The 20427-nt window shown below is 40.1% G+C and overlaps 1 non-coding gene across 1 annotated transcript; it reads left to right on the top strand.

Moving 5' to 3' along the window:
* Positions 1-18183: 18183 nt before the first annotated feature.
* LOC119933836 lies at positions 18184-18321 on the top strand. Its single transcript, XR_005452706.1, has one exon. It is a non-coding gene; the product is annotated as a small nucleolar RNA SNORA7 (small nucleolar RNA).
* The last annotated feature ends 2106 nt before the right edge of the window (positions 18322-20427 follow it).

Raw genomic sequence — 20427 nt, forward strand, 5'->3', positions numbered from 1 at the left:
CTAGAATAGCACCAAACTCATTTGGGATTTCTTCAGTTGCCAACTTGTACTTCCCAAACATTAGTACAGTGCTCTGAACACAGTAAGTGCTCAATAAATATGATTGAATGAATGAAAGTAAAGGGAGAAGTCACTCAGTGACTCCCCCTTCTAGACTGTGAGCCCACTGTTGGGTAGGGACCGTCTCTATATGTTGCCAACTTGTATATGATTGAATGAATGAATGAATGACTGCCTGGGAGGGCTTTACCTCTCCGTCGCCAGAGAAATTCATCATCTTTCTGATCTCTTTTTTTTTCTTCTGCTTTAATTTTGATTTGTTTTTGATGAGGCACACTTCAAGGGGAAATTCTCAGAGTAGTAAGTCAGGCCGATTCAGACCAAAAGAAAATTAGTCTCAGTTGAATCTTGCACAACTAGATTTTCTGTCTTGCCGTGGAGCGGTCCTTAGGTTGGTATGTGAGGAATGGTCCTTGTTCAGGGCCTTACAATATATAGATGAACAAAAACAAGGAAAGTAATGGTTAGGAACTGAAATCAGGAATTGGTGTAGATACAAGCCTGGTAAAAGAGCAAGCAGGCTTATTAAAGATTTGACTTGTTTCAGAATGATTTCAGTGAGTCTTTGAATACAAAGTATGTTCCAGTCCAAATCTGTTTACTTGTTTTGAAATCCGGCTTCTTATTTGTGTAACTGCAACCCAAATGAACAGTTAACTTAATTATTACCCAACCAGTAATTTTTAAGGTATTTGTTAAGCGTTTACTATATGTCAGGCACTGGGCTAAGCACTGGGCTAGATACAAGTTAATCAGGTTGGTCACAGTCCCTGCCCCACATAGGGCTCACAGTCTTAATCCTCATTTTAAAGATGGCATAACTGAGGCCCAGAGAAGTGTAGTGACTTGCCCAAGGTCACACAGCAAACAGTGCCGGAGAGGGCATTCGAACCCAGGTCCTTCTGACTTTCAGGCTCATGCTCTATCCATTAGGCAATGCTGGCACATAATAAGTGCTTAACAAATACTCTAGTTATCTTCTAGACTGTGAGCTCATTGTTGGGTAGGAATTGTCTCTATTCGTTACCAAATTGTACTTTCCAAGTGTTTAGTACAGTGCTCGCTCACAATAAATGCTCAATAAATATGATTGAATGAATGAATGAATGCTTCTCTATTTACTTAAAATGCTTCTCATTGCACTGTCACTTTAGAATGATCATGATGCATTGGACATTAAAGACATTATTGTAGAAGCAGGGTGGCTTAAAGCACAGGCCTCGGAGTCAGAAGGATCTGGGTTCTAATCCCATCTCCAATGCTTGTCTGCTGTGTGACCTTAGGCAAGTCACTTAACTTCTCTGTGCCTCAGTTACCTCATCTGTATACTGGGGATTTAGATTGTGAACCCCATGTGGGACAGGGACTGTGTCCACTTGATTAGCTTGTATCTACCCCACTATTTAGAACAATGCTTGGCACACAATAAGAGCTGAACAAGTACCATTATTATTATTATTGTTATTATTATTGCCTTTTCTAACAAACTTTGCAGGTGAATGATGATTTTCATTTGAGGACCTAGAAATATTTTGTCAACATTGTGGTTTAAGTGTGTAGTCAGTCTTCCCTGAAAGTGGGAAGATGAATGATGTGTCCTCTCAAGGGGTCTTCCAACCTACTAATTATCCTACTCATTCATACAGTATGTCTGGGAGAGGGGAGAATTGGTCCACCTTACAGGTAGAGAAACTGAGGCACAAAATAGTTGAGTTGTCCAATGTTACAGAGGCAGGCAGGGGCAGAATCTGCATGTTACTGCATGTTGTCAAACATAGCTCCCATCTTTGGGTTCTTCCCATAGTTTTAGGTCTAAATTTTCATTTTAAGGTTCCCTTCTCTGGCTGGCAAACATGTATCTTTTTCCCCTGGGGTTGTTTCTCTCTTGGACCTATATCAACTATCATATAAAACATAAGGCTTGTATTAACCTGAAACACATTTATGTTTGTGCCAGCAGACCAAGGCTGAAACAAACAATCCGCAAAATTGTTTCATGATGGATTGTCCCAGACAACACTTTTCAAAAATGTTATCAATCACACTTGGGCTAAAGAAAACATAACTCTCTGTGTCTTCACAGCACAAACCTAATGGTTGGTTGAAAAACTTTGTGCAGAATCTACATGTTCCTCAGCAGTCCTAAGGTTCTTGCCAATATTAACCAGCTAACATGGAAGCATTTTGGCTTAATAATAATAGTAACAATAATAATAATGTTAGTATTTGTTAAGCACTTACTATGTGCCAAGCACTGTTCTAAGTGCTGGGGTAGATATAAGGCAATTAGTTTGTCCCACATGGGGCTCACAGTCTTAATCCCCACTTTACAGGTGAGGTAACTGAGGCACAGAGAAGTCAAGTGACTTGCTCAGTCACACAGCTGACGAGTGGCAGAGTCAGGATTAGAACCCACAACCTCTGACTCCCAAGCCCGTGCTCTTTCCACTAAGCCACGCTGCTTCTCTAATGGGAAGAACATGGGCCTGGGAGTAAGAGGACCTGAGTTCTAATTCCGGCTCTCCCAGTTGCCTACTGTGTGACCTTTGACAATCTGTGCCTTTGTTTCCTCATCTGTAAAATGGGAATTCAATATCTGCTCTTCCTCCTACTTCAAATGTGAGAACCCTGTGGGGTAGGGACTGTGTCCAACTTAATTAACTTGCATTCATCCCAGAACTTAAAACAGTGCTTGACATATAATAAGCACTTAAGAAATATAATCATAATCACGATCATAACAACATTGGAAAGCAGCGTGGCATAGTGGATAGAACACAGGCCTGAGAGTCAGAAAGTACTGAGTTCTAATCCCGGCTCCACCACTTATCTAGAGAAGCAGCATGGCTTAGGGGAAAGAGCACAGGCTTGGGAGTCAGAGGTTGTGGGTTCTAATCCCGGCTCCTCCACTAATCAGCCGTGTGACAACTTTTCTATGCCTCAGTTACCTCATCTGTGAAATGGTAATAAGACTATGAGCTGCATGTGGGACAACCTGATTACCTTGTATCTACCCCAGTGCTTAGAACAGTGCTTGGCACATAGTAAGCGCTTAACAAATACCATAATTATTATTATTATTATTGTCTGCTGTGTGACTTTGTGCAAGTCACTTCACTTCTCTGAACCTCAGTTCCCTCATCTGTAAAATGGGGATTGAGGCTGTGAGCCCCACATGGAACAGGGACTGTGACCAACCCGATTTGCTTGTATCCATCCCAGGGCTTAGTACAATGCCTGGCACATAATAAGTTCATAACAAATTCCATAGTTATTATTATTATTATGAAGATTTAAAGTTAATATTTTTTGTTGCATTGCAACCTGGTAGGACCCAGAAGGATAGTAGGTGAGGAAGAGGAGTAGTCTTTCAGATTGCTCCCACACACCCAGCAGAAGAGGAAACCTTACCTCCTCCTTGCCGATCTCACTCTCCTCTCAGCACTTGACTGCACCATCGATCAATCAATCAGTGGTATTTATTGAGTACTTACTATTTGCAGAGCACTGTACTAGGCGCTTAGGGTGAGTACAACATGAAAGAGTGCTTCCGGCATGTTGTCTTCATGCTAAAGCAAGAATGATGATGGGAAGTGTGGGTTTTCTTTTCCCTTGCCTTCATCAAGGACACCAAGCCCTGAAGAAATGTATCTAGGTGACACCCGTGAATTCAACAAACTCTCTGGCATCCTGAATGTTTGCAACTCTGCTTGGGTGCCTAAATATTTCAGGTAACCAAGCGAGGAGGCAGTGGATATCTGGGTTCTGCTGCAGACTTTGGGTGAAGTATAAAACAGTATCATCTTTCCCACCAACAGTGCCTTTTTCAGAGTAGGAATGAACTATAAATAAGAATATAACTTCAAGACTATTGATGCTGGCCAGGTGTTGTACTGACCCAGAGGTGAGAGCCAACAACAGTCCAGAACTCCCGATATCAATTCACTACATTATCAGCTCTTAGAAATAAACTGATAATTTAAAATTCAAAGAGAAGACTTTGCTGCGTTTTATAGATTAATATATTTGTGTAATCTAATGGTAGGTGTACCCTATAAGAGCCCTTCAAATATTCATCTAAAATTAAAAATTGCAACAGAAGAGTAATGTTGGGGTAATGGTGAGGTGAGGATTAGGATTTTCAATCCCAATGATAGATATGGATAATAGGACTGCCAGTCATGTCCTACTGAAAAGTAAAGGGAAAGATATGCAGAGGCAAAACCACTTTCTTTCTCTTGCTCAATTTTTGCATAAAGCCTGGGCTCATGTTATTTGCCTTTATTTGGTTATGTATTCTTGTCCCCACTCTAAAATATTGAGAATACTTTCGATATTCAGTAAAGACCTAATAATACATGTCATCATCAGAAATATTCACCTCATTATTGCTGTTGTTCAAGCATCCGGAGGGAAGACTCTGAATTTGACCTCAGTTTATTTTCCATTTTTATAGATTACATTAAGGTCAGAGTGGGGACAAACATGAAGCAGAATTTTAGGTCTTTCACCCTCCTTATTGTAGCTACACCAGAGATACTAAATACCTGCTTTAATATAAAATGCTATAAAAATAGATTAACAGATTTTAGAAATCTTAATTAAACAATCCAGAAATCATTTTTTTTTTTCTATTCTCAAACACATTGTAAATCAGAGTCTGGGTTTTCTTGTTAAGCTCCATTATGAGAAAAGTTATTTTCATTTTAAACTCAGGGGCCTTACCTACAGTACTGCATTATTAGACCTCTGACAGGCCCTTTCAGCCAGGCCTCGCTGATGGGTTGTGGAGATTTGAAAGTAAAGAATTGCAAGAAGTGCAATTTAATCCCAAAGTCATTACCTAAATGCTGAGATAGGGTGGGGATTACCACCAATGTAAATGAGATATGAGACAGCCAATGGATTAGCGGACCTTTTCTTTAGGATGACTTCAGCAAATAGGTTAAGATAAGGAAATCTTTGTAATTACATGGAGCTACACTGGTCAATTCTGACTTTTAAATACTGGAGTGCTGGAGAAAAAGGGAAAAAAAGCCCTACATATGTTATTCTAGGCAATATTAAGTAATTCCTTTTTAATTCTACACAATCAATAGAGGAATATCAGGCCAAATGAAAAGAAGAGGGCTAACTACATGTCCTTTTGTGACTGGTATCATTCCATCATTTTTGGTAATATCATTTCCAAATTAAATTTTATGGTCCATTACTTACTAGCTCAAACACTTTTCTAATGGAATCTTAAATGAAACTGACTTGCTTTGCATGGGGTTTGTCTCTCAGTTAAGATGTTATTTAGTTCTAATTATCAGATAATGAACTTAGGAAATTTAATTTTTAATATTTATATGTCAAAAGTCCATTGTATTTTGGCAAGAGGCTCTAAATTAAAAGTTAACATGGTCAGAATTCTAATAGAAAAATATATTCAATCTACAGGAGTGAAGAGTTTGTTATATTTCTCAGATGACGTTGTTGAGCGCCTGGCTGTTCACTCAAAAACTTCATTTAGTTTTCAAAAATAAATGACAAATATCCAGAGGAGGGAAAGGAATCTTGGATGCTCAAGAAAAAGAAGCTAGTAAAGATTTTCTGGTAACCTACCCTTTTGCCTTTTCTGATATGCTTTATCTTCTTAAAATGAAGAAGTATTTTCACATAAACCTACTTGTATGCATGGAGGTGTCAGGAAGAAGAGTCGAGGCTTGCAGTTGAGCCCCTGGCAAACCATGCCTTGGAAATGAATGATAACTCTTCTCAGAATGAGAACTCTAGGCTGCAGGTTGCCCAAAGGAAGTCATTTTAGAAATCCAAGGGATAATAGTAACAGTACCCAATTCACAGCTTGCACTTGTTTTTATGGTATTTGTTCAGCACTTACTTTGTGCCAGGCACTGCACTTGGCCCTAGGGTTCGATCAAGATAATTGAGTTGGACACAGTCCCTGTCCCACATAGGGCTCACAGTCATAATACCCATTTTACAGATGAGGGAACTAAGGCACAGAGAAGATAGGTGACACAAGGTCACACAGCAGACAAGTGGTGGAGCTGGGATTAGAACTTCCAACCAACAAGATGACATTCTGTACTCTTACCAATGGCGTTCATAGATAGCTCTAGAATGGATCATCTTCACTGGGTCCCTGACATTGTATGACCCGAGTTCAGTAATGAGTGCTTACTGTGTGTAGATCACTGAACTAAGCTCTTGGAAGAGTATAATAAAATAGTGTAGGTAGGCACGATTTCTGCCCACAAGATATTTACAGTCTAGTAATTGGGTACAAACTGTTGAGAGGACCAGATGAGCAATATTTTCATTTTTCAGCTAGCAGCCAATGGAGTTATCCAATACATCATTCAAATTTGGAAGCAGCCCTCCTCCACCCCACAGCACATCAATCAATCAATCAATCATATGTATTGAGTGCTTACTGTGGGCAGAGCACACATCCATTTTGTCTAGAGCTTATTAAAAAAGTGTTTTGAAAAGACGACTACAAGTGATTGGGAGGATACTTTATACAGAGCTGATAGACATGTTCCCTTGTCCACTAGGAGGTTACATTCTAGATGGGGAGACAGATATTAAAATACATTACAGATATGTACATAAATTCATGGGGCTGAGGGTGGGGTGAGTAAATGATACAAATCCAAGTGCAAGGACGACCAGGAAAGGAGAAGGAGTAGGAGACATGAGAGCTTAGTCGGGGAATGCCTCTTGGAGGAGGAGCGATTGTTGGATCTGAAAGGGAAGGGAATTTCAGGGCAGAGGGAGGTTGTGGATGAAGAGTAAATGGTGAGGTAGCTGAGATTGAGGTACAGTGAGTAGGTTGGCATAGGTGACTGAGAGCTTACTTCCTCCAGGGGACCTTCCCAGACTCAGCCCCCTTTTTCCTCTCCTCCTCCCCATCCCCCCAGCCCTACCTCCTTCCCCTCCCCACAGCACTTGCATATATTTGTACAGATTTATTACTCTATTTTACTTGTACATATTTACTATTCTATTTATTTTGTTAATGATGTGCATCTAGCTTTAATTCTATTTGTCCTGACGACATGACACCTCTCCACTTGTTTTGTTTTGTTGTCTGTCTCCCCCTTCTAGACTGTGAGCCCATTGTTGCGTAGGGACTGTCTCTGTATGTTGCTGACTTGTACTTCCCAAGTGCTTAGTACAGTGGTTTGCACATAGTAAGCACTCAATAAATACGATTGAATGAATGAATGACTGAAGTGAGCATGCTGGATTGCAGTAGGAAATCAAGAAGGTAAGGTAGGAGGGGGCAGCATGGCTTATTGGAAAGAGCCTGGGTTTAGGAGTCAAAGGTCGTGGGTTCTAATCCCACCTCTGCCACTTGTCAGCTCTGTGACTTTGGGCAAGTCACTTAACTTCTTGATGCCTCAATTACTTCATCTGTAAAATGGGGACTAAGACTGTGAGCCCCAGTGGGACAACCTCATGACCTTGCATCTACCCCAGCACTTAGAACAGTGCTCATGACATAATAAGCACTTAACAAATACCAACATTATTTTTATTATAAAATGATTAAAGGTTTCAAAGCTGGTGGTAAGGAGTTTCAGTTTGATGTGGAGATGGATGGGTAACCACTGGAGGTTCTTGAGTGGGGAGATGTGGTGTTCCGCAACAGTGAATAAGGCTCAAATAGAAATAAGGCAGTTCATTTCATTCATGTTATTACCTCCGTATTTCCATCACAAGAGGAGAAATAAAAATTGGTACTCTCCGCTTCACTTTACCCGTGTGAGTGTAGTCTAGGGAAATGCCTGCATGAACAACATGCTTGGGAATACACTATGCTGCCAGAATGGTGAGTTCTGCTTAAGCTTATTAATAATAATAATTGTAGTATTTATTAAGCATTGCCTCTATTTTGTCTACAGATAGTGTCTTGCACAACAGTAGAAAAACAGTAGAAAGAATTTGATTAGATATCCAAATTGCTTAATAGCTGCAGTATTTCCAATCTTATTTTCAATCCCATGAATCAGAGATGGGTAACTTGTTTGTCTTGTTTCATCTTCAGGATCAGATTCTACACTAGGTTCTGCATCTTTGAATTGAAAGCCTGGGAGTCAGAAAGCCATGGGTTCTAATCCCACCTCCACCACTTGTCTATTGTGTGACCTTGGACAAGTCACTTCTCTTATCTGTGCCTCTGTTACTTCATCTATAAAATGGTGTTCGAAACTGTGAGCTCCACAAGGGACAGGGACTGTGTCCAACTTGATTTCCTTGTATCCTTCCCAGTGCTTAGTACACTGCCTGGCACATAGTAAGGGCTTAACAAATACTACCATCATAAGCATCATCATCATCATCTCATTCATTCATTCATTCATTCATTCATTCAGTCGTGTTTATTGAGTGCTTACTGTGTGCAGAGCACTGTACTAAGTGCTTGGAAGAGTATGACATAACAATAAACAGACACATTCCCTGCCCAAAATGATAGTGAAGGTTGCTTCTGGCCAAAAGCACCAGTGGGGAGGGACTCAAAGAAATGGGGTTATGACAGAGAGAGTGTAGCTTATTTTTTCAGAATCATTTAGAGGAGTGAGATCCAAGAAAAATGATTTATGCTCCCCAAACACCACTGTGTCTCTTGCTCTCTAATTCAGATTCTGAGAGACCCCAATGTGTCCCTGCTCTATACTACCAACACACTTAATCAAACACTGTTTTCCTTGATAATCCCAGGTTGAATTTGTGGACACAGTGAGATATTTTTGGAGATGTCTGCTATGGGATTGGTCCATCTGGTGTCTATGGATGCTGATGTATCTGTCCAATCCACTTCTCCATTATTAATAACAATAATAATAATAATGGGATTTACTAAGCTCCTACTATGTAAAAAGCACTGTTCTAAGCGCTGGGGAGGTTACAAGGTGATCAGGTTGTCCGACGGGGGGCTCACAGTCTTCATCTCCATTTTACAGATGAGGTAACTGAGATCCAGAGAAGTGAAGTGACTTGCCCAAAGTCACACAGCTGACAATTTGTGGATCCGGGATTTGAACCCATGACTTCTGACTCCAAAGCCTGTGCTCTTTCCACTGAGCCATGCTGCTTCTCTAATAATAATAATATTATATAATAATATTATAAAATAATAATAATAATCCAAAGTCTTGCTTGGATTTTTGTGATTTAAAGATGGTGATGATGGTATTTGTTAACTGCTTACTATGTTTCAAGCACTGTTCTAAACCCTGGGGTAGATATAAGTTAATCAGATTGGACACAGTCCCCTGTCCCACATGGGGCTCACAGTCTTAATCCCCATTTTAGAGATGAGGAAACTGAGGCACAGAGAAGTGAAGTGACTTGCCCAAGGTCACATAGCAGACAAGTGGTGGGTCAAGGATTAGAACTTAGGTCCTTCTGAATCCCGGGCCCAGACTCAACTAGGCTGTGCTGTAACCCACAGGGACTGTGGGGTAAGAATGGGAGATGGGTCAAAAAATCAAAAATGCTTCTTTCAATAAAATCAGCATACTGTCAGCGCTCCTGGGGTGGGTTTGGAAATGGTATCACTGGGGAAGATCTTAATAGTCGGCTGTGTCTATGCAGTCCAAGTGATGTGAGCATTAGTTGCAAAGACATTCCCATAGAATAATCACTGGGGAAGATCTTAATAGTCGGCTGTGTCTACGCAGTCCAAGTGATGTGAGCATTAGTTGTAAAGACATCCCCATAGAAAAAAGCATTAAGAAGTGCATTGGGAATAGTTGTTCCTGCCAGTAGGTTTAGTTAAAAGAAGAATAAATTTAAGGGACCTATTAAAATAAGTCATGGTAAAAACCCACTTTGCCTCAATTGGCTGAATTTTTAATGTGAAGCCAATTTGGAACCTGAACTCAGGGCCTAGTGGTTAAAGCACGGGCCTGGAGTCAGAAAGATATAGGTTCTAATCCCAGCTCTGCCACTTGCCTTCTGTGTGACCTTAGACAAGTCACTTAACTTCTCTGTTCTTCAGTTACCTCATCTGAAAAATGGGGATTAAGACTGCGAGCCCCAGGTGGGAAAAGGACTGTGTCCCACTGGGTTACCTTGTATCTTCCCCTGTACTTAGAACAGTTCCTGGCACACAGTAAGCACTTGACAAATACCTTTAAAGAAACAACAAAGAAAAAAAGAACTTTTGGGTAGATGACTTCAATTTTTCCCTTTGCTTGAGAGGCGAGACCTAGCCTTAAACCGCTTTATAGTCATAAGCACAAAACTGATCAGAATGCAAATGTTTCTATCCACCTACGTTCCCTTTAAGCCTTCCAGCCCATCCCCCACATACAGAAAAATAAGTCAAGCTAACATTCTTTACTGTCAACTCACCAGAAATGGCTGCTCATCCCTGGAAAATAAGAATGTGGCTAACTGTTCTTCTGGACAAAAGAAAAACACAACTTTCTGTTGAAATGACATTTTTTCCGCTCAGTTTCGGAAGTGTCTCCATATTTCAAAGCAAAAAAAAATTAGGTGGGATATTTTAAGGGGTGCAACATGTCTGAAATGAGTGTATGTGATTTGTTTCGCTGGAAGTGAATTTTGGGGAGATCCTGTGCTATTATAGACATAGTGGCAAGCTAAGGATTAAAATTTGCCAGGGCAACAGATCATCCACAAAGGTATCCTGGTGTTTCTTCATATGTGCTTAATAAGCAACCACAGGTTTAAAAATTCATCCATCTGTAATGAAACAAAATGCTCTTATTTTGTGCTAATCAATTACAAAGGTATTAGGCCTTGGGAGATCAGCTACTATTATGTGTTCCATTTATTCCTCTACCAAACAAGATAGGACATTTATTAAATAAGTCTTACAAAATCTTTATTTTTAACATTAATCTTTTAACTTCTTTACTTTTATGATTTCTATTTTGGAGGACCAGAAAATGGAACTGGCCTCTTTTTCCATTTTTCCATGCATCTACCTTTGGTGTGAGGTTTTCACTTCTGTAGTGCTTTTTTCCCTTTTCATTTTATAGACAGGGAAATTGGGTGACCTGGCCAAGGTTACTCAGAGAGTCACTGATGGAGAACCTGGAATTATTTACTAAGTGTGGGAGGGAAATCAAAGGATGATTTTAGTTATCTACCATGCGCTCGGGGGTTTAACCTGCGTGGAATCCACTAAATTTAGGAGTAATGATTTTCAAATGAAAGGAATTCAGAAAACATTTTTAACAAAGATAATTATTAGTAACTACTTGGTACTCACAATAGTATAAATATTATAAACTTTGCTATTTAAAATAGAGAATCTGCCCTTGATTGAAGGACTTGGATGTAAAATTCAGAGCATTTAGGCACAAATGTGCAATTTGTTAGCTTAAAAGATGCCACACAGCTTCACAATGCTCCATTGTTTTGGATCCTCCTTTATTAAGTTCAGAAGCAGCATGGCCTAGTGAATAGAGCACAGGCCTGTGAGTCAGAAGGACCTGGATTCTAAGGTTGGGCACTTCTCTGTGCCTCAGTTACCTAATCAGTAAAATGGGGATTAAGACTGTGAGCTCCAAGTGGGATATGGACTGTGTCCAAAAGATTAGCTTTTATCTACCCCAGCACTTAGAACAGTGCCTAGCACATAGTGCATGCTTTACAAATATAATAGAAAAAAAAGAGTCACAAATTCTCTGTGCCCCAGTTTCCACAACTGTAAAATGGGGATTCAATTCTCGTTCTCCCTCCTACTTAGACAGTGAGCCCCATGTGGGACAGGGACATTGTCTGACCTAATTAACTAGTACTTACCTCAGCACTTCAGAATGGTGTTTGTAAGGTCTTAACCAATCTCACTAAAAAAAAAAATCAAGAGTTTATATTTTTCTCAGATATCTTGAACATTGTAACATCTGTACATAGAAATGGGTAGCTCATTTACAGCTCATTAGTGAAAAAGCCAATTTGCAAACCCTGCCTGGATTATCTGAATAATTGCCACAATCCATTTTGCTTGCCTCTAAAGACCTGGGCTCTCTATGGGCTCTAAGAAAGGAGGGTGACCAGTGATAATATCTGCCAAATGCTATTTCAATAAGTGAAATTCTTGAACTTCAATTGTTAATCCTTGGGTTGAGGACACTTTCTGAAGTAAACTCCTCATTCAAATTTGTTCATTGGCTCATAGAAAAAGGGTTAAATATGACAGCTAGATATGACTAATGTCCCAAGATGTGTAAGCATTATTTACATTTGTACAATGGGGATGGGTGTGCTGCTATTGATATGAAATGATAGATTAGTACCCTCCTCTCCAAAAGAGACTGCCATCATATGGCTATCACAATTCCAATTCAATCTAAAGATCCTCTCTCTTGGGATGCTACCAAAACAGGCTTTTTTAACTTCAACCCAAAATTAAGCTCAGTCTACACTGACCCACAAATGCCGGTCCACTTCCTCTGAAATGGCAAAACATTCAGAGCCTGATTCTCCAAAAGCTTGAAACATTAGTTAAGAATGTTGAAAGGGACTGTCATTTGCCTAGGTGATGACTTGCAAAATAATAATGACAATGATAGTAATAATAACAATAATTATAAAACAATATTGCCCTGGGTAGAGGAGGAAGTGTGAGGAGCACAGAGCCTTGTTAATTGCAGTGTCCATTTTAAAAGTCATTGATGATGGGGGGATTTGAAAGATGGTCCTGCCACAATTGTTGTTTCATAAAGTACCACAATTTAGGTGTCTTGTGACACAATGCACACAATTCCTCCAGCCTCTAAACCTTTTCTATGGGAAAAGTGAGACCCTTTTGAAAGGTCCCCTTTGGAAAATTATTTCAAGTCACCAAGGATTGACTGATTGACTGTATTCTCCGACTGATCTTAATACTAAAGACTTTTTTGCCCATTGGGCTGGTCTCCTGAACTTGAAAGGCTTGAAGGTCCATGGATTGATGGTATTTATTGAGCACTTACTATATGTACAGCACTATACTAAGCTCTTGGGAGAGTACAGTACAACAGAATTAGCAGTCACGTTTTCTGCCCATAACGAATTTATAGCTTAGAGTTTCCAAAACTTATATTGATAGCGTATGCCAATTACAATACTAGTACAGGACATATGGTTTTATAAACCACCAAATTATCTTTCCATTTCTAATTGATTTCAAAACACCAGCTTTGCTATTGTTCCTGAAGAGGGTGGGTCCTCTGTTGTCACAAGGTCACTTTGCAAGTTTTAATTTCTGGGTGCTGGTCCATCCCTTCATTGCTTTCTAAGTGATAAATGACTCATCGGTTCAAAAGCTAGTCTATATAAACAAGCTTATCTCTGCCCATAGCCTTTAATGAAAAATGAGTTGTGAGTATCATTGTTAATCATGGTAATTGTTAATGTTAAGAGGGCTGGTATTATGAGTTTTCCTATTAGACTTTCAATTCGTTATATAAAATGAGCAATCTCCTAGCCATCTATAGCCTTCCAATTTTAATTATCCATCTGCTACAATTCAGAACACCTCTTCTTTAGGAAAATGAATCAAAGCAAGGGATGTTTCTTTGCTGTCTTTCCACAAAAACCTAGGAACGCTCCTGAAATCATTTGATAGCCAAGTCTACTTTTAAGTTTTCTTCCTCTCATCTCTCATTCAACCCCGTATTCAACTGCAAATTCTGTTGGTTTTACCTTCATGACATTTCTAAAATCTGCCCTTTCTTCTCCACCCTAACTGCTACTACTCACTTACTCTATCCTGCCTTGGCTACTGCATCAGCCTCCTCACTGACCTCCGTGCCTCCTGTCTTGCTCCACTCCAGTTCAAAATTCACTCTACTGCTCCGATCATTTCTCTAAAAACCATTCAATCCTCATTTCGCCACTCCTCAAGAACTGCCAGTGTCTGACCATCCACCTCTGCATCAAACAGAAACTCCTTACCATCTATTGGCTTTAAATTATTCAATCAGTTTTCCCTCTCCTACCTTACCTGGATGATTTCCTCCTTCAAACCAGCCCACACACTTAGCCACTCTAACATCCACCCATTCACTGTACCTCAGTATCATCTATCTCATCAGTGATCCCTTCCCCTCATCTTCCCCCTGGCCTGGAACTTCCTGCCCATTTATATATACATAACACCACTCTCTACACTTTCAAAGCTTTATTAAAATCACATCTTCTCCAAGAAGACTTCCAGACTAAGTTCTCCCTTCTGTGTCACCTAGATTGGATCTGCACCCTTTAAGCACTCGATATCCATGCTACCCTCAGCCCAACAGCATTTATGTACACATCCATAATTGATTTTAATGTCTGTCTCCCCCTCTAGACTGTAAGGTCCTTCTGGGCAGGGAAGGTGTCTACCCATTTGGCTATATTGTACTCTCCCAATTGCTTGGTACAATGCTCTGCACAGAGTAAGCACTCAATAAATACCGTTGATTGATCAAGGTCTGATTCACCCAATGTTTCCCTCACTGTTAGTTTGTTTACCATTTCTCCCTAACACCACCCTTTCAATGTCAGACCAATCAAGCCAATCTAGTGACTCTAATTATTCTATCTTCTGTTCTGGAGGACAAGATTCTCCCAAAGACTTCCATAATGAGCAAAAATGAGAAATGCCCAGGATGGTCCTTTCTCCTGTTCCTTGTTTTTGACCATTAAAGGGCTTTTAAAATAGGAAAATAGGACTATGTGAATAGAAGCTGGTAACTGTTCTCTCTTTTTACTTACAAAGTCCTTTAATGGTCAAATTCCGGGTCCAAGCCTGAGTCTGAGCCTGGAGCATGGGCTGTAATGGTGGGAATTGAGGTTGAGAGGAGATGAATTCTTCTCCCAATAAAGTTAGTCCAAGAGATCAAGCTTGGGGTGGGGGGGGGGTATCAATCAATCAATTCATTGTTTATTGGACTTCTACCATATGCAGAACCTTACTAATTGTTGTGCCCCCTCTAGACTGTCAGCTCGTTTTGGGCAGGGAATAGGTCTGCTAACTCTGTTGTACTCTTCCTAGCGCTTAATTCAGTACTCTGAACATAGGAAGTGCTCAATAAATGCCATTGATTGACTGATTGATTGGTTGAGTTCAATATCATTAGAAGCCAAGATTCCTAACCTTAAGGAGCTTGCCATCTAGTTGGGAGGCAGACACTAAAATAAATTACTGGTAGAGGAAGAAGGAAAGGCAAAAACTCTTTTTAAAAACATCTTTCCTCTTCTTTATGCTCCTCTGTTGTGACCGTCATTACTTACGAGCACTTTCTCTGGATTTTTTTTACCATTAACAGAGGTACTGTCAATCAATCACTCAATTTATCATTGGTATTTATTGCTTGCATACCATGTGCAGAACACTGTTCTAACTGCTTGGGAGAGTACAGTACAGCAGAATTAGCAGACACATTCCCTGCCCATAATGAGATGATGATTGGAAGAGGACAATAAAAATAACAGATGTGGTCCTGTCTAGATGCTTTGCAAAATAGTGATCAAATTGGCTCTTATTATAGTTCTGTGATAGGTGGAAACAGGTGACTGGTCTGTTTTAGGAGTTTTCATGAACGAATTGATCAGTAAGAAGAAAAGTTATGTTCTATTAGAGTAGCGCAATACAAAATTTTGTTTTTATTGATATTTGTTTAGTGTTTACTATGTGTGAGGCCTAAGCCCTAAGGTAAATACAAGCAAATCAAGTTGGACACAGTCCATGTTCTATGTGGGGCTCACAGTCTTATCCCCATTTTATAGATGAGCTAACTGAGGCCCAGAGAAGTTAAGTGACTTGCCTAAGTCACACAGTAGACACGTGGCAGCACCGGAATTAGAACTGTAAATTCGCTGTGGGCTGGGAATCTTTCTACCAACTCAGCTTTATTGTATTCTCCCTAGAGCTTCGATCAGTGTTCTGCATACAGCAAGTGCTCAATAAATACAACCAATTGATTGATTAGAACCTAGGTCCTCTGAATCCCAGGCCTGTGCTTTTTCCATTAGGTATGTTGCTCCTCATAAGCGTAAGCAAGATGAAAGACAAATCTTTGCGTTATTGGGGGCTTTCTGTCTGTCTACACGTATCAAAAGTTGGCTTATCATATAGGGATCAGTCAATCAATCCGTGACATTAATTGACCACTTATTTTGTCCAGAGCACTTTACTAAGCACTTGGGAGAGTACAATACAACAAAGTTGGCAAACAAATTCCCTGTCCACAATGAACGTACTGTCGAGAAGGGGAGACACATTAATATAAATAAATAATTTATAACATATAATTTATAGATACATAAGTTCCGTGGGGTTGAGGGTGGGGAGAATATCAAATACCCAAAGGTCACAGATCCAAATGCACAGGTATGACACAGAAGGGACAGCAAGCTGGGGAAATGAGGGCTAAATCAGGGAAGGCCCCTTGGAGATGTGAACTTACTTCATTTAGAGAAACAGCGTGGTTTAGTGGAAAGAGCATGGGCTTGGGAGTCAGACGTCATGGGTTCTAATCCTAGCTCCGCCACCTGTTAGATGTGTTACTTTGGGTAAGTCACTTAACTTCTCTCAGTTACCTCATCTGTAAAATGGAGATTTAAGACTGTGAGCCCCACATGGGACAACGTGATAACCTCATATCTACCCCAGCGCTTAGAACAGTGTTTGGCACATAGTAAGCGCTTAACAAATACCATCATCATCATTTATGTCATTTATACCAAGTCCATTATATTGTGTTCTCCCAAACATTTAAACACAGTGTTCTGTACACAGTAGCACTCAATAAATGCCTTTAATTTATTTATCTGTTATGTGTCCTTCGGCAAGTCATTTAACCGCTTGGTGCTTTAGTTTCATCATCCATAAAATGGGGATAAAATTTCCTGTTCTCCCTCCTTCTTAGATTCTAAACCCTTATAGGACAGAAACTGTGTCTGATCTGATTATCTCATGCTTACCCCAGTGCTTGACACATACTAGCGCTTAATAGGTACTGTCATTATCATTATTATCATCATCTCCATTTCCCCTTTTCTCATTGTTAAGATATTTGGCATGACTGCTACACCTGCAAAGCACATGAGCAAAGGAAGCCACAGATAGTTTCGAGAATTGTTCAGGGACTCAAAATATTTACTAACTGGCACAGTTGGAAATGCAACATGGCTCTCTTACCCTCAAGCCTCCATTTTCTTTCTAGAGAACACTCTATTCTTCTAATATCATCAGAAAATCAATTAATGGTATTTATTGAGTACCTATCATGTGCAGAGCAATGTAATAAGCACTTGGGAGAGTACAGTTCAATAGAGGTAATAGACATGATGCCTACTCACAAGCTCTGCACTCAGAATACTCTTAAGTTCCACTGACTGATTGATGGAAGGACCTTGCTGTCTAGAGGAGGAGAGAGACAGTGACATAAATACAAATAGGGTAAATGGCAGGGAATAAAGAGAAGCAACAGTTGTTTCAGATTTATGTGTCAGGTTCCATTTATATTGCTGGGGAGAACACTTACTCCTCTGCCTTTTGGGGAGGAAATGGATATGGGGAGAGATATGGATTTGGTTGTATATGAGGAGATAGTTTTCAGTTCAAAGTTAGGAAATTAAAATAAAAGCAATTTCTGTCAATCCCAATAACACATCTATGAAACTTAGAAGAGGCCTAAAGAGCTATCAGTGAAGTCATCATTCATTCATTCATTCAATCTATTCATTGAGTGCTTACTGTGTGCACAGCACTGTACTAAGTGCTTGGGAAGTACAAATCGGCAACATATAGAGATGGTCCTACCTAAAAACGGGCAATCATCATCAGTGGCATTTATTAAGTGCTTACTATGTGCAGACCACTGTACTGAGTGCTTGGGAGGGTGCAATACAACAGAGTTGGCAGACAGATCTGCTACCCACCACTAACTTACAGTCTTGAATAATAATAATGATGATGGCATTTGTTAAGTGCTTATTAGGTGCCAAGAACTGTTCTAAGCACTGGGGTAGATACAATAATAATAATAATTATGGCATTTATTAAGCACTTACTATGTGCAAAGCACTGTTCTAGCATACAAGCTATGCCAACGCTTGGGAGAGTACAGTACAACAGAAATAGCAAACACTATCTCTGCCCTTCACCTCTCAGGACCACACCTGGAAAGTTTCCTCTACTCTACCAGTCTCGGCTATGGGAGGGAGAGTCAAGCAGAGGCCTACCCATTCTATTCCTAGCTTGGGCAGTGGCTAGCAGGTGGAAGGCAATCTGCTACAAGCCAAAACTCACCAGTGTTGGGCGACAGCGGCATGGGAGTGAGCCGAGGGCAGAGACTCACGTTTACTGCGCGGAAGAAGGCAACGATAAATCATTTCCATATTTTTACCAAGAAAACTCCACGGATGCACTAACAGAAAGATTGCAGGTAGAGGTGGGGGCTCTGGGGGAGATGTGTCTATGGAATCAATATAATAATAATAATAATGTTGGTATTTGTTAAGCGCTTACTATGTGCCAAGCACTGTTCTAAGTGCTGGGGGAGATACAAGGTAATCAAGGTTGTCCCACTAGGGGCTCACAGTCTTAATCCCCATTTTACAGATGAGGGAACTGAGGCACAGAGAAGTTAAGTGACTAGCCCAACGTCACACAGCTGACAAATGGCGGAGTCGGGATTAGAACTCACGACCCCTGACTCCCAAGCCCATGCTGTTTCCACTGAGCCATGCTGCTTCTCTAGGTCGGAGGCGATTCGACAGTATAAGACAAAACAAAATTCCTACTTCTAACAGGCTTAAAGTTTAGAGGAAATGTGTATTAGGGACAGGTGTGTTCTTTTTAGGAAAATAGAGAGCAATGAGAGTTGGTGATGGCTATGCGTAGGAGGTAGAAGTGGTGAATGTGGGTAGGGACAATACGCATTTTACATTTTGGAGATAATCTTTTGGCCTGCTGATTTTAGTGAGGTATTTGCAATGATGTAGTAATAATAGTATTAATAAAGTACTTACTGTTTGTAGAACACTTTACCAGGAGCTGGGAAGGAAAGCACAGGTAGGAATTAGACACAGACCCTGTCCCTTTGAGGGCTGTATTAACTTGTTTTTTCCAGGACCTGAGGAAAAGAAGTTCCTGCTTAAAATCTGCAGCATGAAGATGCATGAGAAGCTAATGGAAAGGCATTGCCCATTGAGTTTGAAATTTTCAGTTCACTCAGATATTAGAATAGAATTGGGATAATATTTCAATATTTCCATGCCACCTGCATTGCAATTATGATGTTAATTAATTATCCCCCTGGCAGTTAACACCATCTAGAGCCGTGATTGCGGTCGACTTGATGCTGTTCGGCTCGCAGTGAGCAATTAACCTCTTCCCTGGGATTCTCGACAAGATGATCATCATGTTGATGATATAATTATTATTAATTCAGTTTCTGTGTTTCGTTGACATTGTTAATTACTTGTCGGTAATCAGCTAATGTTTAACCTTCCTTGTTGGATAGCTTTTTAAAAGGCAACTCAGAATGGGTCAGATTTAGCTTCCAGCTACCCTGTGCACTGCATCAAATGTCAGAAAGACACCTCAGAATAAATGATTATCTCTACATTGGAAAGATTCTCCTCAAATCAAGGGACTTCAGGATCTAATTAGATTGCTGTTGCCTTTCCTGTAAGCAGTAACATCCGAAGCTGCTGCTAATAAATCAAGGAAACAAGTAAGAGGTTAGGAGGATTTTTTTTTTATTTTGGGTGGTGCCAACTTTAGGAATTGATTGTGCTTACAGACTTGTCAATATCATTTAAAGAAGAAAATTTAATTTAGTGGAGCTGCTGTTGTATGGAATTTTGTGATTCATTTTAGAGAACCAGTGATACTTTCTTCCTCATCATACCCATTGTTTTTGGTAAGTAAAAGAAACAGTGGCTTTTGAAATGACTATTCAAAAGCCCTAACTGAAGGATGTAAAATATAGCCCCCACTCTTAAGCCATTTGTGTTTCCATGAAAGTTCTATCGTTTCCAGAAGTAAAAATGGGTTTGCCCTGGTGAAGGCAACATTTTTGGGGAATGAAGCATTGAAAGAAATCTTTTAGAATAATGTGCCACTTGGTACTAGAGAACAGGCTACATTCTCCTCAGTCTAGAATAATTAGGGTAGGATCTTGTGTTCAGGGAGAGGAAGACCTAGAAAATCTCTGAGTTTCTTCCAGTCTTTGGATCAGATGATCTGGGGGAAGCTGAAGAGCATTCCAGGAGAATGGAAACAATATTGTAATGATACAGTGGTAGGTGAGACTGCTGTAGGTGGTAGGTGAGAATGCCAACCAGCTGCTGAAGGGTGACCGGAAGTGCAGAGTTGGAATACTGGTTATGCCAAAGAGA

This window comes from Tachyglossus aculeatus, chromosome 10 (assembly GCF_015852505.1).
Source record: "Tachyglossus aculeatus isolate mTacAcu1 chromosome 10, mTacAcu1.pri, whole genome shotgun sequence".
Classification (NCBI taxonomy): Eukaryota; Metazoa; Chordata; class Mammalia; order Monotremata; family Tachyglossidae; genus Tachyglossus; species Tachyglossus aculeatus.